Here is a 12175-nt window from a genome sequence, read left to right as displayed (position 1 = left end):
TGACTCGTACCCTCGAGTCGCCTTGGCGTCGCCCTTCCCGACGGCAGGTCCTTGGCCCGAATCTTCGATTGACTTGGGGGCTCTACTTTGACTTTCGCCCTGTCCAAGCCTCAGTCAAAGTGGGGGCTCTGTAGATACCCAGTATCTGCTGAGACTCCAACAAACACCCGATGATTATCGGACTACAACATGTTTTGGAATCGCAACGTTTGATCGACAGTTTGTGTACAACTTTACGTCAAAAAACTTAAAACGATTTCGAAATTAAAACATCTCAAAACATTTCAAAAATACGTGGAGTGTTTAATGCACGACGACGGGGTCGCAATGACACTAACTAGAGTCAAAACCGACACTGGACCAAAAACCGACTCAAAAATTCAAATCCCGACTCCAACAACGAGTCAAACCGAGTCAACCACCAAAAACAAAACATTTCAAACCTTCTACCTTAAGTTTTCCCGGATTCATGTTGGTCAAGTACCAACATGTGACTACAAAACCTAGGATAGAACAAATCATGATTGCGTTTGTTGTGAAATTGATAACATAACTCGAAGAACCGCGACGTGGCTCGTGCCTCTTTGAGCAGCCCAAGTGGCCACGTCGCTCAAAACTCACACAACCACTCATTTCCTTATAAATACCCCTCAAATGCCACACATTTGAGACTTACGCGAGTGTCCGCCCCCTCTTTTCTCCCTTAAAATTATCGACTCGACTTCTTAAGTCACAACCCGACGCGTATTTACGACCTACCGATCGTAAACACGAGCCTTACACATTGTTTGGTACCGTCATCGTGCATTAAATCACTTGACCGACCATTTCGACCACTACACCATCACTAACATTAAAACACTCTTTTTACTTACCAAAACGGTTTTAAACCGATTTTTTTCCGATCAAACGAATTGTTACACTTACGTCGGTCACTCGCCATAACCAAACATGTAATTATGAGGTTGTAAAAATTCTCTTTTATTATGTTTTCATTTGTTTCATGACTACAACATGCTAAAACATGCATAACATGAACCAAAACATGGAATAAACGAGCCAAAACTGATTTTTTGTCTGAGGCAGAAACCCCTTAGGTCGCCAACTTGCCCCCGCCTAAATGAGGTGTTCAGACCAGAGATCAACCGTGTTTGTTCTCGTCATTTCCTTTTAATCCCTCTTCATATTTGTAATCGGTTTTCACCATTTCAATTATTTTCGCACCCTTTTTATTTTATTCCACTTGTTTTAACCATAAAACATTTTTCACCCTTGGTTCCTCATCCATGACGGTTAAATCCGTGTTTCGGTGATAATATTTGGTTAATGACATTCAAAAGGTATTTTAAAGCCTTTTATTTCATTTCTTCACATTTTCAAACAAAGAAATTAGCCACCAACACAAAGTCATCCTTGGTTCTACATACGATGCCGGATTTTAACCCGGGTACGATGATGAGTATCGACTAATAACATTCAAACGGACTTAAAACAATTAGTTCATAATTATTTTCAAAACTATTCATGTCAAGTTTGTCAAATCGAACCCGACACCGAATATTATCAAAATAATGATGATTATTCGATTCTAGTTCTTCAAATCAACAAATGCGGTCTAAACGACCCCTTCAAATCAAACCGGGTTCAAATACCCATTTTCAACATGTTCTATAACGTTTTCTAAAAGGTCAGAACACGACACATAAACCGTGGACTAACCCGCGCCTAAACAGGCCCTCCATTTCTCATTTTCAAAACCAGAGGGAGGCCCCTTGTATCGCCGGCTGGCTCGCGCCTCATATAGCCGTCTAGTACAGGGCATGTTCCCTTCCAACATTGGTCTAGGACGATCCCGACTCCGGTTAAACCGGATATAGGACGGATCAGATGACTATTTTGGTTATTCAAAATCATATTTGCAAAATGCCTTACTAAGACAAATGGATCATGTTATGCACCATAAACCTAATACGGTAAATGGATGTTTAATTTCCATCTTGCATGCAAATCAATCATTAATCCAACTCGACATCTTATACTTGATACTTGGATTAAATCAACCGACATAGAAAGCTCTCACATGTTAGGTTTAAATTATTGGATGCGCATTCATGCATTTAAACCGTTTTATCAATTTTTGCATTCAACCAACCAAGATCGATCAGTAGAGGCCGCTAACGCGAGCGGGATTGGGTGTCTGATTAAAGGGCTTCCCAATACGTATCTTCACCTCTTACTCAAAAACTTTAGATAGTGGACGACCTTATCCAGGGCGTACGAGAGTCATTCTAGAGATAGGATGCTAAAGAGGGACGATTTCCTTATCTTTAGTACCTATGTCAAACCCTGCTTTGCGCTTCGATTTGACCGAGGTATAAAGTGGATTTCGAACGGGTTCCAGGCATCCCACAAATGCTTGGTGGCGACTCCGAACATCTCTAATCGTTTCGAGACCCTTACCGAGACGAAACCGACCGATCTAAAACGATCCGATCTAAAGCATTTTTACGCCGCCGAGCGTGGCTTTCAAAAAGACCGATGTATGTACACAGATCGAAGTGGGCTTGCAGGTGGGCCATATCCATAGATGGCGGTTCATAATTCCCAATATAGTAGGCCTCGAAAGGCCACTATAGGAGGAAAGCATGAAGTAGAATCCATCACACAATAATTGGGTGCTCAACTAAGTGCTCACATCGACACTATCAACTTGAAGTCTGAGAAGGCCATGGCTAAGCTTGATGAAACTTCCAAATCACCCAAACAACATGTCAATGATATGATGGCATCATCCTCAATCCCAAATGGAGTATATGAAAGTTGTGGAACCTTGGGACATAATCAAAACGAAAGTAGGGGAACAAATGAACAAGTGGATGCTTTCCAAGCATACAAGAATGGCATCCCTTACTCCAACTATTGTAATGAGAATAACAAATTCCATCCAAACCTTTCATACAAGAGTCAAAATGTCCAAAACCCTCAACCCACATAGACACCACCTCCAATGAGAAATCCTACACAAAGACCATACTACAATCAACCCAATGACCAAGCCTTTGATGTCCAAAAAACAGTCCTCCAAATGCAAAAGAGGTAACAAGATTTCTTTGCTTAAATGCAAAGAGATAGTCAAGCCAAAGAAACCACCATCAACAATATCCTTGCTCACACCAAAATGTTGGAGACTCAATTGTCTTAATTGGCCTCTTCTAGCTCCCAAAGACAAAAGGGGCAATTACCTCCTCAAGGTAATCCTCCCACAAGACATGAGACTCTAAATGCTATCCACTTGAGGAGTGGTACTAGATATGAGGGACCAAAGGTGCAAATTGAAGAAGGAATTATTGAGAAGAATGACAAGCAAAGTGATGTGATTGAGCCACTAAGGAGAAATCCTAAGGTGGTAGAGACAACAACCAATGACTCATCAAAGAACAGAAATGAAGAGAAGGATAAGGAAACCGAGAAAGAGCCTATTGTTATTATATTTCCCTTCCCATGTTGCCAAGCTAAGCCTAAGTTTGATGAACAATTTGTAAAGTTCGTGGAGATTGTGAAGAACTTGGAAGTTTCTATACCATTCACGGAGCTAATCCATCATGTTCCGGCCTATGCAATATACATGAAATATATCCTTACCAAGAAGAAGTCCATACGAAAATTGGAAACCATTGCCTTTACTAAGGTGAGTAGGGCAATTATACAATGGAATTCCCCTCCAAAGCTCAAAGATTCGGGGCGTTTCTCCATTCCGCGTTTCATTGGTGATACCATAATCAACAAGGCACTATGTGATCTAGGTGCAAGTGTGAGTGTCATGATATACTCGGTATGTGAAAGACAAGGAGTGAAAGAGTTCAAATTCACCAATATGACCTTACCAAGGCCGGATCGTTCAACAAAGAAACCACTACGAATATGGGAAGATGTACCCGTGAGAGTTGGGAAGTTCTTTATACCAGTAGACTTTGTCATTGTTGATATGGTGGAGGATTCCAATATTCCAATCATTTTAGGAAGACCATTCCTACACACCGCCGGAGCGGTGATCAATGTGAAACATGGAGAGCTCACCCTTGAAGTAGGTGACGAAACAATCACCTTCAACCTTGATAAGGCTATGAGAGCTCCCGATTTGTTTGAACCGTGTTTTATGGTTGATCACTATACTCGGAAGGGTGACAAGAAGAAGATGGAATCTCCATTCAAAGAACAAGGAAAAGATGGAAATCTCAAAGAGAAGGGCAAAGACACACCGCCCAATTGGAAGAAAGATATTGATGATGTTGAGATAGCTCTATTCAGAGAGCATGGAATTTTTCACAACAAGAAGTCGAGCTTGCAAAGCTCACCCACAACAAGTTTTGATGGAGGCCTCGTTGGCTATGATAACAAGCAAGGAGTGTTGTTCTCATCAACTCATGATCCACCCTACATAGGGGGAAAAAGCAAATGAAATTTATGGTCTATGGGATGATGAATTTGAAGGATTGGTTAATCCCTACAATGGGAATGCTATGACTCTAGACCAAGACTTGATGGATCCTTGTCAACACTTTGACTGAGACTATCACAATGAAGACAACAATGTGCAAGGGTCTATACAAGATCTTTACCACGAGAATGAACAAGCCTTTGACTACTTCTACAAGGTGTTGAGCAATATCAACAACACCTTGGCTTTGCCCCCTTGATACCTCTCACAAGAAGGAGAGTTTGGTGGAGTTATCCCTAAACCACCATTTGTAAATTTTCTAACCCCTTAACTTGCATTTCTTTTAACTTGTACATTAATCATTTTTGCATTGCATTTTACATGCTTTGTTGATTAACTTGTTTAACATGAGAGCAAGTGAGGGAGGGATTTTAATGTGCTTCAAATGTGTAGTTTTTGATGATCAAGTGTGGGGAAGCATATGCCTAGGCTAACCAAGTCTTTGTAATGCTACCCAAGAAGAATTGAAAGAAGAAGAATCAACACGGGGTGAAGACCCACGAGCAGACAAGAGCTCGTGGGGATTGGGAAAGGACTGCATAGTGAAATCTGCACTGGAGTAAAAATCTGCCCGAGCCGACTTTAAGTCAAGCGAGCGCAAGATCAAGTCGCCCAACCTGATCTCAAGTCGTGGGGACTGAAAGTGTTCTATATTTTTAAATTCGCACTAGAGTACAAATCTGCCCATCTCTATCTCAAGTCGAGCGACTCAACTGAAAATCCGCCCGACTTATTGCTGAGACGTCCATCTCCAAAGGTCTCCAGAAAACGCATTCTCCAATGACCCCAAAATCCGCCCGTCTCCAAATCGAGCCACCCGTCCTTACCCGTGTTACCATAAAACACGGTACTGGTTCGATATTTATACTCGTCGTTAAAGCTATCAACCAAAACAATATTTCTAACTCTACAAACTACTCTTTAGTGGAGTTGTAAGTAAAGGCCGGATCCCAAGGGATGTGTATTGATTTACGATTTCAATTGCAAGTAGTTTATGTCTTAGGGTGTCACAAATTTGGATTGAGATGTGATTTAATCTAAACTAATCAACAAGATGAATGTAAATCAAGGAAAACAAAGCAAAGCAATTAAAGGGGTTTGTAAACAATTGATTAAAGGCACTAAGGTGTCATGGGTTCATAAGGGAATCATGGAAATAGATCATACAAACATGTTCTCAAATAGATGCAAGGAACTTATTGTTGTGATGGAATCGAGTTAGTGTATATCTTACAATTCCTAGGAAGATTTTGTTATGTTCATATACCTATTATTAGACTCTTCTAATAGTGAACTAATTAACTTCTTAATTTGTGTTCTTTTAGATCTAGTGCTTGCATAACAAAATAAGAGATTAATAAGGAAAAGCAATGTCCCTTACATTGTTATATGGTTCGAAATATTGGGCACAAATAAGGTCACCTTCCTTATTTGTTCTTGAGCTTAAAATGATGGATGATCCTCCAAAAATCCCAATGTAGAGATTCTCCTTTGATTGCACCCAAGACTAATACCTTAAACTAGTATACTAATTAACTAGATTAATACACTAGTACCCTTAAAATTAATTCTAATATTGTTATTATTACTACACTAGTAACCTTATTTTGATATTAGAATTGATGAACAAATTCTTGTTTTCTAAAAACTTGTTTTAGAGAGAATACACCTAATATTCTTGCTACAACAGATACGAACGATCTTATCATCATAAGACTCATAATTCTATGCCAATATTCTCTCTCATAGATTCAAAATCTAGAATACTTTGCATCCTTTTCCAAGTCTCCAATCACTCTTTCACAGAAGAGAAGATTGGTTCACTATTCTCAATAAGTAATATGTTATCAACATATAAGACATGGAAAAATAATTCTTGCTCCCACTTAACTCCTGTATAATCATGATTCTTCAATCATGTGAATGATACCATTCCCAATTATCACATAATCGAAAAGTATAATCCTTTAATGCTTGCTTAAGACCATTCTGGGATCATTTAAGAAAGCTACGCATAATATGTTAGGATTCTTAGATCTTTATCTAAGGTTTTGTGTTCCAAACACATTCCTTTTTCTAAATTCCCATTTTAGAAAAGCGAATTTTAATTATCATTTGCCATTCGTCATCAAATGAAATGTGACAATTCCTAACATAATTTATTTTGATCAACATCTTCATGTCGATCTATGCCCACATTTACTCTAAAGCTCTATTCAATTTAAGGAGACCCTCGCCTTTAAGTAAATCTACTCTTTGAGTAACAATCTTTGGATTGTAATGCTATGGCTCGTATGTAACAAAGTCGATTTGGGATAATACCATTACTTTCGCAAAGCAACATTTTAACAACAAGACATGTGTGCTAAACTCCCACTGAGCTATACTCCCACTCTATCTTTATAGATTATAGTTTCATTACTTTCACAAAGTAACACATTAACTATACGACATGTTTGTGACGATCTAATCTACTCCCACTCTATCTCTTAGAAATACCTCTATCTTCTTAAGAGATAGCTTTGTGAGTTACAAACATATATATGGTGGAGTATTAGAAGTTACTTTAGATTGACACATTAGCTCATAAAAGACCAGCTCTTTTACACCAGACATTATATACGAGTCTTATCCATGTCATCTGTTAAATAGACTCTCTATTTCAGGTATCTCCTGGGTGGCCTTCCAAAATAACGTGTTCATTTTGGATTGCTAATTCTCAAAAGTGAGTTTGACAACTCAAATCGACTTATGTCCATGTAATGAACAAAAATGAAATCTTAAGCCCTTCCATAACTCGTATGATGTTTTATAAATGGTGCAACCAATTGGTAAATTAAATTATCCTATATAGAGTTCAATAGCTCATCATAACTTTATAATTGATCTTACATAAGTAAGTTGTCACTTTTGGTAACAATAGCATAAGGAGAATCAAATTCATAGCCTATGGACTTATAATGATCTATTCATTATAATTGTCAATTTGATCAATTTAAGTCGATAATATTACGTTTCTCTATGCATGTAGTGTATGAAGATAAATTTTAGAACAAATGTGACTTGGGTTGCAAAACAAGTCACCAATATCCAAAATACAACCCTTGATTAAAGGATATAATCAAATTTCCAAGTCGAACAAGGAAATCAAAATAGTTCTAAAATCTCAAAATACAACATGAAAATAAAGACAAAGCAACATAAAGCCAAGTTTCCATAGATCTAGCATCATGGTCGGCTATATCTAGCTTCCCTAAATATCTTCTAGGCTTGCTTTTCCTTGCCTTTATCCTTGCTATGATGCCCTAATTACAATAAAAAGGGTAATCATCACAACTTGTATCAAAATACCAAAGTTGAGATCGAAACATAAAAGATAGGGATAGTTATTTACCTACTGGAGTAACCTTTCCGGCTTTAATATCGCCAAGATATTTTGAACAATTTCTCTTCAAATGCCCAACACCACTACAATAGAGGCACTTGTCCCTGGATGGGGCACTATACTTGGGCTTGGAGGAACTAGCTTCACAAGTCTTTGCTTTGTTCTTGTAGGGAGTTTTCTTCTTTCCCTTATTGCCACTTTTCTTGAAATTCCCTTTGCTCTTATGATTAACATTGAGCACATCCTTGGTGGTGCTAACACTTAGCCCCATGTCCCTCTCGGCTTGCACAAGCATTTTGTGCAACTCATCAAGGAAAACTTTCTTGTTTTGCATATTAAAATTCAACCTGAATTGAACATATGCCTTAACTTTGTTTAAGGAGTGAAGAATTCGATCAATGATGAGTTCCTCGGGAATCTATACCTTATGCATTTTTAGAGTCTCAACATGCTCCATCAACTTAAGCACATGAGGGCTAACTTTTTGGTCCTCCTTAATGTTGAGATCATAGAATGCGGATGCCGCTTCATATTGTATGATCCTCAGAGCTCGTGAAAACATGGTCACAAGTTTCGTATAGATCTCATGGGCGGTGATAATCTTTATAGCACTTCTTTGGAGTTCGACCTCCATTGAGAAGATCAACACATTTTTAATCACGGCCGACTCCTTTTGGTAAACCTCATAGGCTTTCCTAGTGGCGGTGGTAGACCTATCATTAGGTTCGGCGGGAGAGGCCTCGGTAAGGTAACGAAGCTTGTCGTCACCCTCCGCGGCCAAGTGAAGTTGCGCGTCCTAATTGGCGAAATTGGACCCATTCTTTTCTAACTTACAACGATCAATGAAGGATCGGAGACATGAAACATTGGTGAGAGTGTTGGAGCTAGTGGTCGTGGATGAAATTGGAGTTGCCATTGCAATTGTGAAAACAGTTTTGACTACAAAATAGTAAGTGAAGGAATTAATAAACATCTATCGTTTTAATAATAATACTGGTAAACATTTGAAACAAGTTTTAAGCATTTATATAGTGACCTCTACCCAACTATTATAAATGATTCCAAGATCCAAATTCATATTAATTCGGGCACGGTGAGCCGATTCATCCCTTATCAATATAACTCGGTGGATTAACTCTTAATCGATTCTACATCTAGAACTCTCGGTCGATAAAATTACATTAATATTTATATTTAGCCCGGAACACATGCGACCACGGTCACGAATACTTCTGTTGAGCTCAATCCAAATTTTGATGTAGTAACATTTTATTACCCACTTACCCAACGTAACAAGTTTAGCACCCCGGTGCGCCGAGCCTACTTCCTCATGAAATTGGGACTCATGGTTTCTACTATTTGGTAAGGCTAATTCTCAATTATTATTTAGTGAGAGATCTTGTCAATTTATTATCCATCACGTTTAAAGTGAACTAAAGCGGTGAACTACGACAATTTTAATTGACACGGTCGATGACTCGATATGATATGCATGTGTGTGTTATGGCGATTTGGCAATGCATGCAACATATTAAAAGAAATGCAAAGCAATAATAAATTCCTAGTATGACCTTCCTAAAATAGAAAATCACATAATATATTACATATTCGGAAACCAACTCCTTTTGTCCCTTGAATCTTCAAGTGGCATGCCTCCGAAGAACACCGTCTTCGTCGGAACGCCTTTTCGAATGACACCGTCTTGAAGAAACTCCATGATTACAAATAATAATAAAAAAATACAATGCTATTCCTATTATAGATTTGTAATATGGAAAAACTATTAAAAATAAAAGTGATACGAGATCACATTAAATTACAACCGAATCAATATTCCCTTTCATTACCCGGTTATGTGCCAAATCGCCCTATTTAAAAGATCACATTAAAAGACATTTAACAATTGAAATATGCAGCATTATAATATGTATCTATCATGCGAAATTATGTGCCAAATCGCCCTATTTAACTTATATCGTATATATAACCCGGTTTTCTGGAAATGCGTGATAATAACTTCTTAAAATCATAAATTAACACTTAAATCATATTTAAGCTCAAGTTAATTATCCTAACACTCTGAGGACTCAAAAATTAGTCATCACTCAATTTTTGACAATAATTCAACTTGATTTAATTTTATGCTCATTTTTTGACCTTAAAATCATAACATTTATGAAATAAATCCAAATTAAATTATAATAAATTCAAAATTTGAATTTTAAATTTTTGAACATTCTAGAATAATTCCATGATACTCAAAATGTCAAAAATCATGGTTAATATTTTCGAATTTATTTCAAGAAAATATAGTTGCAATTTATCGGTTTTTTCTCATAAAATATCTAAAGTATCTGAAAATTAATCCAACCAATTTTACAACTTTAGATCTGATAAGTGAGATATTTATGCAGCCTAAAATAATTTTCCCATGCCATGCAATTCATTTTAGCCATTTATGCTAAAATAGTCACTATTTATGCCATTTTTACACTAAAAATTCATAAATCATGCAAAATGAAATCATTTCATCTCAAAATTTACATACAGTGTGTAAATCATGCATGTAACAACATATTAAAGTTTCATCGCCTGGTTCGAAGCTTAACTTTATTTAACACTTTTACCTCTTTTAATCCATTTTTATGTCATAAAAATCATAAATCATGCAATATTAATCACATTAATACGATATTTTACACACAACTTGTAAAATATTCATGTGAGGTCGTAAACAATTTTCAAGGTCAGAAACTAAGTTTAACCAATTTTAGTGATTTAACCTCCATTTATGCCACCTTTACCTCATAAAAATCATAAATCATGAAATATTAATCACATTAATATAAAAGTTTTCATACAATACATAAAATGTTCATGTGAGGTCTTACTAAAAAATTACGGCCAGTAGTGAAGGTTAGCTTATTTTAGTGAATAAAAGTTCATTTTACTCATAAAAGTTTTATTATTTCACTAAAAATCATAAAAATGAGCATTAAATTACCATAAATCTTAAAAATGACTTAAAAATATTTTAGGACCAGAATATATAACATGCATTATGATTTCGTGACTTACTCTTATAAATCACTAATTTTTAGTTTTAATTAAGTTACATTTAACTCGGAAAAACCAAACCGATTATGCATGCAACATCCTATGCTCTGATACCACTTGTTAGGTTCATATACTTATTATTAGACTCTTCTAATGGTGAACTAATTATCTTCTTAATTTGTGTTCTTTTAGATCTAGTGCTTGCATAACAAAATAAGAGATTAATAAGGAAAAACAATGTCCATTACATTGTTATATGGTTCGAAATATTGGGCACAAATAAGGTCACCTTCCTTATTTGTTCTTGAGCTTAAAATGATGGATGATCCTCCAAAAATCCCAATGTAGAGATTCTCCTTTAATTGCACCCAAGACTAATCCCTTAAACTAATATACTAATTAACTAGATTAATACACTAGTACCCTTAAAATTAATTCTAATATTGTTATTATTATTATACTAATAACCTTATTTTGATATTAGAATTGATGAACAAATTCTTGTTTTCTAAAAACTTGTTTTAGAGAGAACTAGAGAGAATATGGAACAATTTTGCATGTAAATGTGAATGAATGATAATAAGAGGACAAAATTCTCTTAAGAGGAGGAGGGAGGACCGGTTGGAGCAAGGAGAAAATGCCAAAGATGGCATCATGCTTTATGCTTTTTTCTTCACAAGATATTATCCGTGTAAGAATTATAGTGTAGGCATGATTACCTATTTTATCAAAGAAAATAAAACAACCATAATCCATCATCACTCCCTCCACATTTCGGTCAATATCACATAAAATGGACTAGCATTTATTTTGTCAATTTGTCATTTGTCACACAATATGTCACATGTAGTATGTTACATGTTATTAATTAATTTTAATGCATATTTATCAAATAAATATCATTTTATAAATTAATTAAATTATATGCAACAAATTGACTAGTGATACTTGATCACATAAATAAAATGGGTCATATAATTATAATTCACAACATATTATAATTATAATTGACCATTCATTCTTATCTCAATTGTTTCACAAACAATAATCAATTTTAGTACTAAAGTATTTCAATTACTAAAATAAAACTTATTTAATCCCATTACAATAAGAGATGTATATTCTCCCTCACAAATGAATTATTCAATTTTAAGGAATTGATTAACTTGTATCATCATAAAATTAATCAATTTTTCTATTAAGGGAATTGTCCTTTAGGTGTGACCTTAAGGGAT

This window comes from Silene latifolia, chromosome 9 (assembly GCF_048544455.1).
Source record: "Silene latifolia isolate original U9 population chromosome 9, ASM4854445v1, whole genome shotgun sequence".
Lineage (NCBI taxonomy): Eukaryota > Viridiplantae > Streptophyta > Magnoliopsida > Caryophyllales > Caryophyllaceae > Silene > Silene latifolia.
Note: the sequence above shows the minus strand (reverse complement) of the source record.